General features: G+C 32.8%; 1 protein-coding gene across 1 annotated transcript in view; it reads right to left on the bottom strand.

Moving 5' to 3' along the window:
• The window catches only part of LOC142327344 (ribosomal protein S6 kinase alpha-2-like), a 304,040-nt gene that overhangs the window by 112,729 nt on the left and 177,555 nt on the right, over nt 1-13,756 (bottom strand). The window lies entirely within an intron of this gene.

The following is a 13,756-nucleotide window of genomic DNA, read 5'->3' on the forward strand; positions in this document are numbered from 1 at the left end:
GTAGAAAACATTAAAAAATATTTAACCGACCATCTGAAGGATATTCCGGCTTGTGAGTTCCTATACTGTTAGAGTAGGAAAACCGTATGAAGCATTGCGTGGCTTCCCAAGGGAACTATTTCGAAGGTGATAAAGTCCACGTATAATTGGATTGTCAATAAAACGTTTTTCTGAACCAGTCTCATTACTTCATTTACAGACCTCGTATATATACACACATGTAAATTAGGAAGCAGAGAAAGAGAGATAAGAACAAAGAAATAGTTCATTTGCGTATCATCTATTTCGCGTCTAATACGCGAATGTATCACCATTCTTGTAAAATTTTCATGTTACAAGAATGGTTTACCATTAGCTAATATAATCACTTTTAAATCAATTGTTTAGAACGGGAGAATTTACGGCCAGTAAACCACACCTACGAAGCGGAATGTCTAACATTTATACAAAGGGTCAATGTATGAATTTATTTTTCAATTAAAATCTTATAACTTTATTAAAGTTTTAAAGTAGTAGGATTATTGAGAAAAAATATTTTCAGTGCACAAGTCTCAAATAAAAAATAATTAATAAGCGTTGTTCTTTTCTATTCTAAGTTTTGATTTAAAAAAAAAATACTAATATATAAACGTATTTTAGCTTATGTAATGAAAAAAATTTAATAATGTTTCCTTAATCCGCCCTAATACTTATATAACTTTTATCCACATAGCTTACAAAAACATTGGTACATCCAGTAAAGGTGATAAAATAAAATAGAATTAAATGCTGATCCGCCCACGAAGTCAGTACATTCTAGGGCATGAAATACGAGTAACTTGTATTAAAAATTATTTGATCTTAAATAGTAAAAGTTTACTCTGAATTCCACGCAAAATACCTTTCTATTTTACAACTTTTAACCACCCACATTCTACATTCTCAGTTGCTTGTATTATTATTTTCCATTTTAAACATGTATACTCACTTCTACCACCAAATATGCCCCTTGAGACAAACATAACAAGGTAGTTTTTTTTTTAATTTGGAGAGTTAAAATTGTAACACATACGTACGTATTTATTTCAACTTTATCGACCCAGCCCTGTTCTTTAACATAAGATTTTCTTATCCGTTGCACTTTTTGTAAACGTTCACTTTCGCTTCCAAATTTTTTACACTATAAAAAAATATTTTTTAAATTTATGTTTATTACAACCAAACTTTTTTTTTTTTGCATGAACATCTTTTTTTCGCTAATCTTTCTTTATATGTCATTAATTCCATTCTTATTTATTACGAATTTATTCACATTCCGATTTCATGAAATAAAATAAATAGATCGAACAAATAAACAACTGGATTATTACGGTTGCGAATTCGTAATGGCGACCGACGAAAATGTATATAAGAATTTATTAATAACATTTTTCACGAAAATTATCCAAAAATATTAAAACAGACTAACAATTTTTATTATAATGCTAAAATTTCATTTGTATTTAATATCAAATTCAAATAACAATTGGAACGGAACGCAAGGATGTCGGAGGGTGCTCCTACTTTTCGCAGCATACGGATTTACGTCCTTTGCTGCTGGGTGATTCTAATGGACTGACGGTTATTAATAGTGGCTGAGGTTTATTCGTTTTGTGAAGTTTGGATTGCATTCCGATCCAATGGAGGGTTTGTCGGTAGGGGCCCGATGGAACGATGTGCTAATAAGCTTATCTTCCGTGACGCGCTCCATTTCAGCCAAGAGTGGGCTGAAATCCTTCATTTAAGGGGGCGTCCTCTCATAAGGAAAGGACGTCGGAGGCGATTTTTGGACCTACACTTAATAATTTACTTAATTCAATTCAATTTAACTTGGTTTGAATTAAGGAAATGTGGTTGGATGGATTGCTCTGAGACGTTGCGCCCCAGAGCTATCTCAGTCAGTAGGAGTATGGATTAGGATTTACTAGTCTGAGCGCGATATACCTCTATTAAGGATTAGATGTCTGCCCGCCGTAAGGGCAGGCAGGAGAGATATACATAACGCAGATTGATTTTCGAGCGTCCGTGCGCCGAGGTGGTGACAATATTGAATAAGACGCCCCCCTATTATATATAAATTTTGACTTGATGCAGATGCTGGTCTTGCCCTAGAAAATATAATGGTCCGCGGAGGGTTTGGGGGTCTGGTGGTGTGTGGCCAAACACGCTTTCTTCTAGCTGTCCTTTGAGTTCTTCATGATTCACCTGAAAAGGAAAAAGCCCAAGCACACAGCGGATTGAACTGTTGAAGGGGGTGAGAAAGATTGCTCTTTCATCACCGTGGTATGTGGGGGTGACGGGTTAAGGCAGTTGTGCTGCCGGAAGGGTATGGAAGTGGGATAGCAATTGGAAATTTAAATCTCATTATAAACTCTTGATCGCGAACGCTGATCAGCCTAGATTAATGATGTAATATTACATCATAATTTTGAATGATGTATACTTACAGTCCTATTGGTTAACTAAATTTCATTACGATCTAATCATTTATATATATATATATATATATATATATATATATAAATGAATGTTCATCCTATAACATTCATCCGATTGCGATGAAACTTTGGCGAGTTGTGCGCACGCCCGCGAAAGTTTCCGAATTAGTTTGGACCCGCTAGGTGGCGCTGGGGGTCGAGATATTTCGAAAAATTGTAGTTATGGTCCGATGTGGCCCACATTCAGAATATGTGTTAATTGCATTTATGGGCCGATTTGGCTCTTATTCAGAATATATATTAGTTACGTGAAAAGAACAATTTTGGCAAAAACTATACCCGCTAGGTGTCGCCGGTGTCGAGATATTTAAGAAACAAATAAATATACAAACACTTTCTTCTTCTATATACTCGTACACAAAAGCCCAATGTTCGTATGTGTGTCCGCTATAGACTAAAAAACTACTGGACCGATTTACGCACGGGTAAAAAGGGAAAAGGGAGAAATGGAAAAAGAAAAAAGGAAAGGAAAGGGGTGAAAAGGAGGGAAATGTGGGAAAGGGGAAAGGAGAAAAGGGAAAAGTAAAAGGTTAAATTTGGTGAAGTTCCGTAATGTTCAGTTTCTTAATGTTTTAACAAACTTTCAATTGTGTTCATTTAATATACATATATACTCAAATCTACCAATAGCGAAGCATTGCCAGGTCTGCTAATTTTCTATAAAATTAACTGCTAAAATTAAAAGTTAACTGTCTGTCCAGGAGGCACCCCCTCTTTATGAACAATTCCCTTGGAATCGAAGAAGCACACAAGTATGCATTTCACTTTTTACTTTGACATGCGAGCTTTTTTTTTGTCTGGGTGATCCCTTTGAGCACCATTGCGAACTTCGGCGTTTTGTCTCTGGATCGTATTGAAAAAACCAACCTTCATCACCAGTGATAACACGGCTCAACAAATCTGGATTGATTTCCGTTTGCTCAGATCGGCTGCCACATTTTTCCTTGTTTCTCCCTTTTGTTGTGTGAGATTTTTGGGGACCATTTTTGCAAAAATCTTTCTCATACCAAGATCTTCAGTTAATATTAGACGAACCGTTTCTCGATCGATGTTAAGTTCTTCTGCAATCATTTTCACGAATAATCTTCGATCAGATCGTACGATTTCACGCACCCTGGTCAAGTTGAAATCTGTCCGTGAGGTTGATGGTCGTCCACTGCGGTCTTCATCTTCAACATTCGTTCTGCCTTCACTAAAAATTTTATGCCACCGAAAAACTTGAGCTCTTGACATAACCTCCTCTCCAAAAGCCTTCTGAAGCTTACCATAAGTTGTCGTCGCGTTTTCACCCGATTTAACGCAAAAAGAAATGGCATACCGTTGCGCAATATTTTGCGGTTTCATTTCTGTAACGAGAGAGACAAACACGTGTTCACTTATTACACCGCAACTCACGACTCAGCAGTTGCATCAATGTGCCGCTTGGGCTAGAAGTTGCTTATAGACCAAGGTCAAAGATGGTGTGCCTACGCAAGCTGCAGGGTTGCCACATCTTGCAAAGGAAAATCACTCTCATTACTTTATTGTCGCACCTCGTATAAATTTGAAAACACAATGATATATGAAAACAAAAATTCCCCAACCCGAGATGAGATAAAGGGTTTCATTCGTCACACAAAATATATCATACTGGAGACATTAGCAAAATCAAATAAACTACAATTAACTGGGAAAAAAATAGTTATTTATTCAAATCATGAAGCCTTCATACAAAGATTAATCTAGGGATAACCACAGGGAAAACCACAGAATTAAAAAAAAAAAACTTTTTTTAACATAACATAAGGCGCATCTGAAATCTTCTTTTTTGAACTAAATAAGTTAAATGATACGGATACTATATTATTACAGTAAATAAAATATTCAGAAGGAAAGATAAATTTACGCCTGAACTGGAAATACAAAAAAGTACTATAAACGTAACGAGTGTAGGCCACCAGACATGAATAACTCTAACTAGTCACGCCAAACAATCACTTTTTAGAAAATAACAAGCACACCATGCCAAGCTTATATTATAATAAGTGTGGAGTTAAGCGGTTTTCTGTTGTTTCCTTCACTGAGATGAGGCTATTGTAGTATAACAGCAAGCTAAACTCACCGAAATACAAATGATATTCAACCTTACAAGTGACATATACAGTCTTCTATTCACCACAGAAAGTGAATGCATAGTAATAAACAGCACTACTCTAAAAGAAAGCGATGCTAATTAGTACAATCTCCACTCCAAATGATTAATTAAAACACATTACAGCCATGAAAAACTATTAATATACCATTTTAAACATTCTCTCTTTTTAGCATTTAACTCTTTTTCGAGCACAGTCGACACTGCTTAGATTAATTAGATAGATATTCCCAGAAATAAACTCTCTACAGATTTGATTTCTTTACTGGCAATTTAAAGAAGTGATTATACGTAAAATTTAAACAATTGTGTTTTGTGATGCTAATCTTTTGAGTTTTACAATAATTTTATAAAAAAAGGTGACAACACAATTGTGGGTTGTTTCTGATGTGCGGCTTACACGCACATATACACACAATTTAAAAGTATTCATCATTTTATTTAAATATAATTTTTTTCGTTTATAATTCAATGATTCTAACTAAAGCGCGCGCGCATACCGTATTTAATTCGCGCGGGTGTGTCAGTACTAGCGGCGACGGTCGACACAAACTAATCTAATTTTCCAAGTTACATTAAACAAATTTTTCTTGAACGGTCGATAACTGGTGTAGCCGCGTGGCTTAACGCATCATGTACTAAGACATCGTGGCAATCGAGTTCGAGACCCAGCCAGACCGAATTACTTATTTTACCATTTAAAAATCACTAATTTATTAAATTCTACCGCTCACCTGTAACGTCACAACATAGCAGTAGTTTAGAGCATTTTTTGGAGTGGGGGTGCGAGTTTACAAAAAGGGTTTTTGCAAATATTGTTATGTTTTAATTGTTAACAAATATGCCTACGAATAATATGACCTTAATTAGGCGAAATCTCGAGATACTGAGGGTGACCTTGCTCTACAACCTCATCCCTTGACATCAAAATTTAATGGAATCAATGCCCCATTCATAGAAGTAATCTGACCAAGTTTGGTCAAAATCGGTCGAGTAGTTCTGGAGATATTAGGTGACTGGCCAACACCACACACACACACACACAATTTTTTTTTGTTTAACCTCTGGGACCACCTTTAAATATTGCTTCAGAGTATGAGATGAATCATTTATAGCGTGTGTGAAAATGCCATGCCTGACCGGGATTCGAACTCGGGACCTCCGAATGAAAGGTCGAGACGCTACCACTCGCGCCACGAAGGCCGGTATACTGCTGGAACCTGTTTTATTCAATTTTTCAGATCGAATAACCATCAAATTTACTCCTAAATTTAAGTTTCAAGAATTTCAGTAAGGTGTCTCATTTTACCATTGGAGTAGAATTCAGAGGGAAATTTTTCGCAAGCTAAAACTCGAAAAACAAAGGCGAACCCGGATCCAAATTTAAATGAACAATTTTTATTTTCACTAGTAAAACATTTCCTAAAATTCTTTCCTTTTCTCCGTGAGACAATATATTCATAGTCTTAGCAAATAGCATCCTAGCAGAAGAATACAACTATTTACAAAAATTAATTTTTGCATATTTTTTTTATTAATAAAACCGTTTTGGGACGTATTGTATTTCATTTTTCTGGTCAAAAGCATATAAAATCATCCAATTGAGCTGTTAACTTATGTTTAAAAAATTTCAGTGTACGAGTTTTCTTTTATCCTTGGAACAGAAATCAGAGCGAAATATTTTTAAAATCAAACGAAGCGTTTTCTGGGTCAATATTTATATGAACATTTTTCTATTTTCACGTTTAGAACATTTGTTGATGAAATTATTTTCATTTCTTCGGAAGAAAACCTGTATAAATTATAAAATGCTAATCTTATCTTCTAAATTTAATCCAAGGAAATCAAAATATTATTTGGGGTTTGTGAAAAATAAAATTATCATTTTAGTTCACTATGTACAGGATAACGTGACCGAATACTGTAAAATATTTGATTAAATGAAAGAGAAAAATGTGGATTGAGTAGAGACACAAAACTTCCCGTTTAGAAAACAGGAAAATCCTTTACTCACCGAAGCCCCTTTAATAAAAATACTAAGTGTAACATTAATAAAATATATCTTTTATTATGCTTATGTAGGTAATACGACAAATAATCAATGAACGAGTAAAAAATGAAAACAGTTTTGTTTATACAAAAATTATTTAAAAAATATATATGTACACGTGGGCGAACGATAAAAAAAAAAGACTCTGAGAGACGTCAAACTGTCTTTATAACAACGCCAATATTCCCCTACTTTCTACAGATTCGCTACGTATAAATAACAGAGGGTGAGGTGTCTGACTGACTTGACTAAATTGAATAAGGTTTAGAGCAAAATACATTAGTACTGATTTAACTTCATTAAAATAGACACCAAACTACTCAAGAAAAGGAGCGGTGGCATACGAACAGGGTAAAAGGAAATTTACTTTTAGATATTATACGAAGAACATGAAAGAAAGTCGATAAATAAATTTTATTTTATAAAGCAACAAAATAAACAATAATTAACTCAAAACACGCATACATAAGAGCGAACGCCCACACCAAATAATGATAACAACAACTTTTAACAAATATAATTTATTTAGAAAAAAATATATATCATAAAAATAAAATGAATTACATGTAATGTTATTCAAGCAGAAAGATTCGTACTGCTCCCTTAATTATAATTGAAATTATTCAATCGGTAAATAAAACTGTGTAATTAAAAAAAAAGAAACACCGTGATTTTAACCTGAAAAATTCATATCAAAAAACGAAATAATTCGAAATAAATTAGATTCAACCTGTACAAAACACAAACATCTAACTTATAAAAACAATTAACGTAGTAAAAAAGGAAATATATAAAGACCCAAATATACAAAATACAGGGTCTTCATAAAAGAATGGTGGGGTTTTGAACACGGGTTAAATGAAAACAAAAATATGAAATCCTCAAGAATATGAATAACTTTTAGTCTATATTTTTAATACTAAGCTTTTTTAACAATTAATCTTATGGAAATTCTATCTTTTCTTTTTCTAGTTTAGCCTCCGGGAATCACCATCAGGTAATACTTCAGAGGATGATATGTATGAATGTAAATGTAGTGTAGTCTTGTACAGTTTCAGGTCGACCACTCCTGATATGTGTGGTTAATTGAAACCAACCACCAAAGAACACCGGTATTCTCGATCTAGTATTCAAATCCGTATAAAAGTCTTTACTAGGATTTGAATCTAGGAACTCTCGACTTGGAAATCAGCTGATTTGCAAAGACACGTAAATCACTAGACCAACCCGATTGGTATGTGGTCTATACTGTCACCGTTTACGTACCAAGAAATTTCAGCACTAGTTTATCTAGACCAACGTTGGATTGGCCGTGATGGAACAACTCCCTGGCCAACTCGAGCCCCTGATTAACAACAGTCGATTTCTTTCTTTAAAGTTTTGTCAAAGACAAGGTTCACGCAATGAACTGAAAAGAAGAATCGAAGGATTAATTAATAGAATAACTCCAGATATTCTTAGTAATGTGTAGCATAAAACTGAATATCGTCTAGACATCTTATTCACCGCAAAAGGTGCTCATATGGAACTTATTTGAAATTAATACGTGTTATAAACAAAACTGTTCGAAATTTCCTGTTAAACAATAAAACATGCACTTAAGCTGTTATTTTTTTATTAACACCTAAAATACGCTATATAATTTATGATCACCTGTACATCTCTATACAGGTGAATTATATATACCAATGAACAACCTTTGTTGCTTTACAATGCAAAGAAAACAAAATTTCCAGGAAGGAAAGCTATTACCATTCTAGCCAGCAAAGTAAAAATATTAGATGGAGGTTGAAGTATGGCTGGCGTTATCATTGATTATCTCTTGTTCAGGTTATGGAAAAATAAACACATGTTAAAATTTCTACTTGTCAAACGTGTAGGGTTACCAATTATTAATTCTTTCAAAAAATATTATGTTAAACGTCATTTTTTGGCACAAATTGTAAACTGATATGTTAAATATAACTTAAGATTAACAAACAGTTACAAACATCGTTACGATTTTTTAACGATCCTGTAGACGAATTGATCAAATCCACCTAATAAAAAAATCCGATCTAAAAAATAAATATCCAATGTACCCCGCCAAAAAAAAAAAAAAGGCGTTTATAAGATTTTAAACCACGTGACCTGACTAAATAATTAACGATATTCTTATACTAATTTCGTTTATGCTTTTGACTACGTCTTTGTAAATAAATAAAGATAATTTTAGATCAAAAAGCGGTGCGGCTACCGCATTATTATGGAAATTATAATTTAATCTCATACTGTTAGCCAACGGTTATAATATTATAAAAATGTAATCATAAATTGTATTAAACCATAACTTCTTTAATCATACTTATATAAATCTACTTTAGACATGAAATACAGTAGCTGTATTAAAATTGTTTTATTGCAGCCTCTTCAAAAACATGTTATCATTGGTATATATCAGCATATTCATATACAGAAAAGAAAAATATTCCTGAAATTTCAATATCGTAAAATAGTTTGGACTTTTTACGATGTTTCAAAACTGCTACATTGAAATACAGATTGGAGATACATATCTAATCTTATACTACGACACTGTATAAATATTTTCTTTAACAAGTGCTACAAACTCGGATACGCGAATAAGCTAGGCGTAAAGAAAACAAACTAAGATTATGTTTTTAGAGTCAAAACCACTTGATCGAGAAAAAAATCGTTTTTGCATTATTGTTATGTAAAATTTATATTTTAAAAAGATTAGTAGGAATTGACAATTTTTTACAGAAAAGGAGCTAGAGTTTTTTTGCCAATTTTCCTGGTAGTGCAATCTCAACGTTCCGTAATTTCTTAAAGATTATTTAAAACGCCTCATTAGAGATAGATAATATTCAAGAAATATTCACGTGTAAAACTTCTTTAAATAATAGTTATATCTGATCATTTTTGTATTCTAATTACTTGTTTTATAACTTACCAAAGTATGTTTTAAAACGCCCTCCGTGAGGCATATATGCAAAAAAATTCATATTTTTGAATTAACGAACTCGTCCGAGTTCGTTAATGGGTAAAATCGAACCATGGGGGTGGAAATGCGGGAACTTTTTCGAAAAAAAATATATCGCTATAACTTTCTTATTAAATAAATATCGAATTCGTTTAAAGCTCCTACTATTCTTTGGATAAGGACCTAAAACTTATATATGTAAAGTTTTTTGATATCACCAACGATTAGCCCAAAGGGTGGAAAAATAGGGTTTTGAAGACAAAAAAAAAATCATACCTCCCTTAATAGACACAGTATCGAATGAGTTTAAAGTGGTTGTTAGTCCTCTAAACATAACCTAAAACTTTTATCTGAAACAATTTTTGATATGACCAACCCTTACGGCAAGGGATGACCAAAATATTGCTGGAATGGGGCTTGTCGTATGCTAAACATGTGAAACCTTTTTCATATGCAATCATTGTCGTATTGAGTAAATCTGAAGTTCTTCTTAACTTTAAGGTGGAATCTTTTTTATCTCCTACTAAGCACCGGTGAAATCACACCTACGCCTTCCGCGGTGCCGAAAGGGGTTTTTTGTATTCTAATTGCTTGTTTTCAATTTTTCTGATATAAAAACAAAATAAGTTACCTGCATATTAGCTTTTATGATTTACCAAATCATTTTTACTTTCTTGTACGATTGTAATCGCGAAAAATTTCGGTTTTCAAATTTCAACGGAAATATCCATTCTGACCAACCTTGAATCCATTCTCGACTGCCCAACTCTTGGTGGGGGGGGGGCAGAACTCAAGCCACCCTGGAACTTAGAGGTCAAGGGGAAAATTGGCCACTCGTAAAGCGGCGAATTAATGTGGCGTGAGCCGCACTGTCGGACCGTATGGGTGTTCCTTGATGCCGTTGCTTTGTTCAACCGGCATCAGTAGTTTATTTAAGGGAAAGACTCCTACCTCGCTGCTGTGGGGAACTACCGAGAGGTATGGCTGAATTTATTGAACGTCATTTATATTCTAGTAGTTGCCGGGGTGCGCCTACCCATTTTAGAATATATGACAAGTGAGCGGTAGGACACGAAGCAAGTGGTGTGTGGCACCATGCTTAGTTCATTCACGCAATTAGGTTAGCTCTAGGCTAGTTAGGACGCTGGTCGCTAAACTGATTCGAGGCTCACTAGCCGTTTGTGGCACAGACATTCAGTCTTATGCTTTAGAGCGACCGAATGCGGTGGTGGCAGGAGAAATTCCATAAAAATCAATTACTCGTACAGTCTATATAATAAAAATAATCGCTTTTGATATTTCTAAATGTTTTTACAAAGTTCTGCGAATGGGTGAAAAGTTGTTTTTCTAACGGAGACCTTTGCTCGTATTCTGGTTACTCTTAAATACGTGTAAAAAAAATGTTGCGGTACATATATGAACTCCTCAAAGTAAACTTTTGATAGATAATTCGAAATTCTCATCCTGGATAAACATATCCCGATCTCTCGAAGGATTTTGATTGAAATGGATACCAGTTAGGGGAATCTTAATATAATCCTTTCGGCAGGATTTTTTTTTCGTTGTTCTATGTTTTTTTTAAGAACACATCGTTCCTTAACATTATTCAGCAGTTTCTTTTATTCTTAATTCCTTCTACCAAGGCGAATTTTTTTAGTTTTGATTAAACGGTCACTGGATAAATACTAAGGCTGCCCGGGACCTGAATAGTAATTGTTTTCTTGATATTGGTGTGGGGTTTGGTGTAAGCAGCTCAGTCTAAAGGTCTAACTATGGGTTCTGTTTTCTGTCTGATTACTGTATTACAAGCAAATCACAGGATTATGTATTATCTGTTAAAGTTGCTTCTAATACAACTCGATACAACCATAAAGTATTTTATTACAACCGTTGATTTAATTAAATACAAAAATAGTTTTAATTCGAAAAATATGTATTTTGTTTTATTTTATTGCGTTTCCAGTTTTTTCAATCCTTTTTTTACTTTCCTTTCAATTTTCAATCGTTTCTTTTCATTAAACGATTTCAATGATTCTTTCTTCTTTACATAAATTTTATAAATAAAAAATTTAAAAAAGTTCCTTTTTTTTCAACGTCATCGTTACTTAATACTGGATTATTATAGAAAAATTATTACGAATGTCATTATGATATTCAAAGTATTTTTAAGAGAAAAACTTAAAGTAAAAAAAAAAATTAGTAATTAATTAGCACTTTCTATCTGTCTATACATTTTGTTACATTTCTGTAACAACTTGTACAGTTTTTGTACATTCCTTATATTATACAAATAACGCCTCTTTTTATGCGGGCAGCATTCTTTGTGGGCCTATCCATATTTAAAATAACAATAATACTTCAAATTCTACTTTAAATTTGTTAAAATCTACACCAAACTAGGGGTAACAGTTTTTACTTTCCTGGAATCATAGCTCTAGAATTATGCTATAAGAAGGAAAGTATGGTTATCAGTCAAAAAAATGGGATTTTTCTCGACGTTTCATGACCAGGGATCCTAAAAAGCAAAAAAAATGGAGTAATGTTCGTACGTACTACGTATGCACGTGTGTTGACTTATTTGAAACTTAACAACTTTTAACTGGAATAAACGATCTTTATGAAATTTTATACAGAGACTCGCGTATATGAGACAACCTGTTGATAAAGTTTTGGAGTCAATATCTTCAGAGGGTGGTATAGATAGTTAATGATTTTAAAATCATTTCAAAACTTCAAACCCCACTTTATATTAAGCTCAGTGCATGCGTCCATCCTTATCTTACCATTTAAAAAAAAATTGGCTCAAAATTCCCTCTTCTCCAAAAATCGAAAAAAGCTATCTTTTTATTTACTGCATATTTTTAACAGATTTTTTTTATGTCTTTCTAGGCATAGAGTAGTAATGCAAACTACCCGAAAAAATAATACTTCTGAGGCAATATTATGGATGGGGGGAGCCGTTCAAAGTGTAAAATATCAATTTTTGAATTTTTAAAAACTTTTTTGGTTTATTTTCATGTATCATTTGTAAAATATCAATTTTTGAATTTTTAAAAACTTTTTTGGTTTATTTTCATGTATCATTTGTAAAATATCAATTTTTGAATTTTTAAAAACTTTTTTGGTTTATTTTCATGTATCATTATATTTTCCATTACATACGTAAATAACCAATGCCAGGAAAGTATTGCAACTTTATTGTCGTTTTTTTTTTACTACATCATGAGAATCTTAAAAATAGTCCGGATCGCATCGTCCTATTATTTATTGCTATACAAACGACGCAAACAGACGTAAGTAAAGGAATAGAACATCCAACGAGGGAACTATATCAACGAATAATTTTGTGGTGCACGCAAGTACTGAATGCATGCATGCTTATATTACCATTTTAAAAAAAAACTTTGTTCCTAAATTTTCCCTTCTCCAGAAATCGAAATGCTATCTTTTTATTTTTCACATTTTTAAGCCAAACTTTTTTATGTCTTCCTAGGCAAAATCCAAAATATAATTTTTTTTTTGAGGCTATATTGGGGGTGCGTGGGAGCCGATCAAATTATAAAAATATAGATTTTTGTATCTTTTAAAACTTATTTCGTTTATATTTGTTTATTATTTAAACTTTTAATAATAATAATATTCCAATAAAATTTCATCGTAATTCATCCCCACACGAAAAAAAAATTAGGTAACTTTTTTCTCGTGCAATTATTTTTCTACTATATAAGAATAAATAAAATATAACCAACGTCAAGAAAGTATTACAAATTTTTGTCCGTTTTTTTATGAAATTTAATTTGATACTGATTACTAAAAATCAAATTTTAAAGATAAATTTAAAAAATATTTTTTTTTTAGTTGTAAAATTTCCTGAAGATGAATTTTTTAAATCTTAAATTTTATCAAGCATAAGAAATAACCCTTGCAATCGACTAATAAATATAATCGTTTTTATTCATATACTACTCCAAGAAATATATTACACAACTTAACAGTCTCAATCAGTAGCATGCGTTACAGTAAAACTTACAACAAATGAAGAAAAATATATCTTAGCGGGAGATAATTAACAGTAA

This window comes from Lycorma delicatula, chromosome 7 (genome assembly GCF_047948215.1).
Source record: "Lycorma delicatula isolate Av1 chromosome 7, ASM4794821v1, whole genome shotgun sequence".
NCBI lineage: Eukaryota > Metazoa > Arthropoda > Insecta > Hemiptera > Fulgoridae > Lycorma > Lycorma delicatula.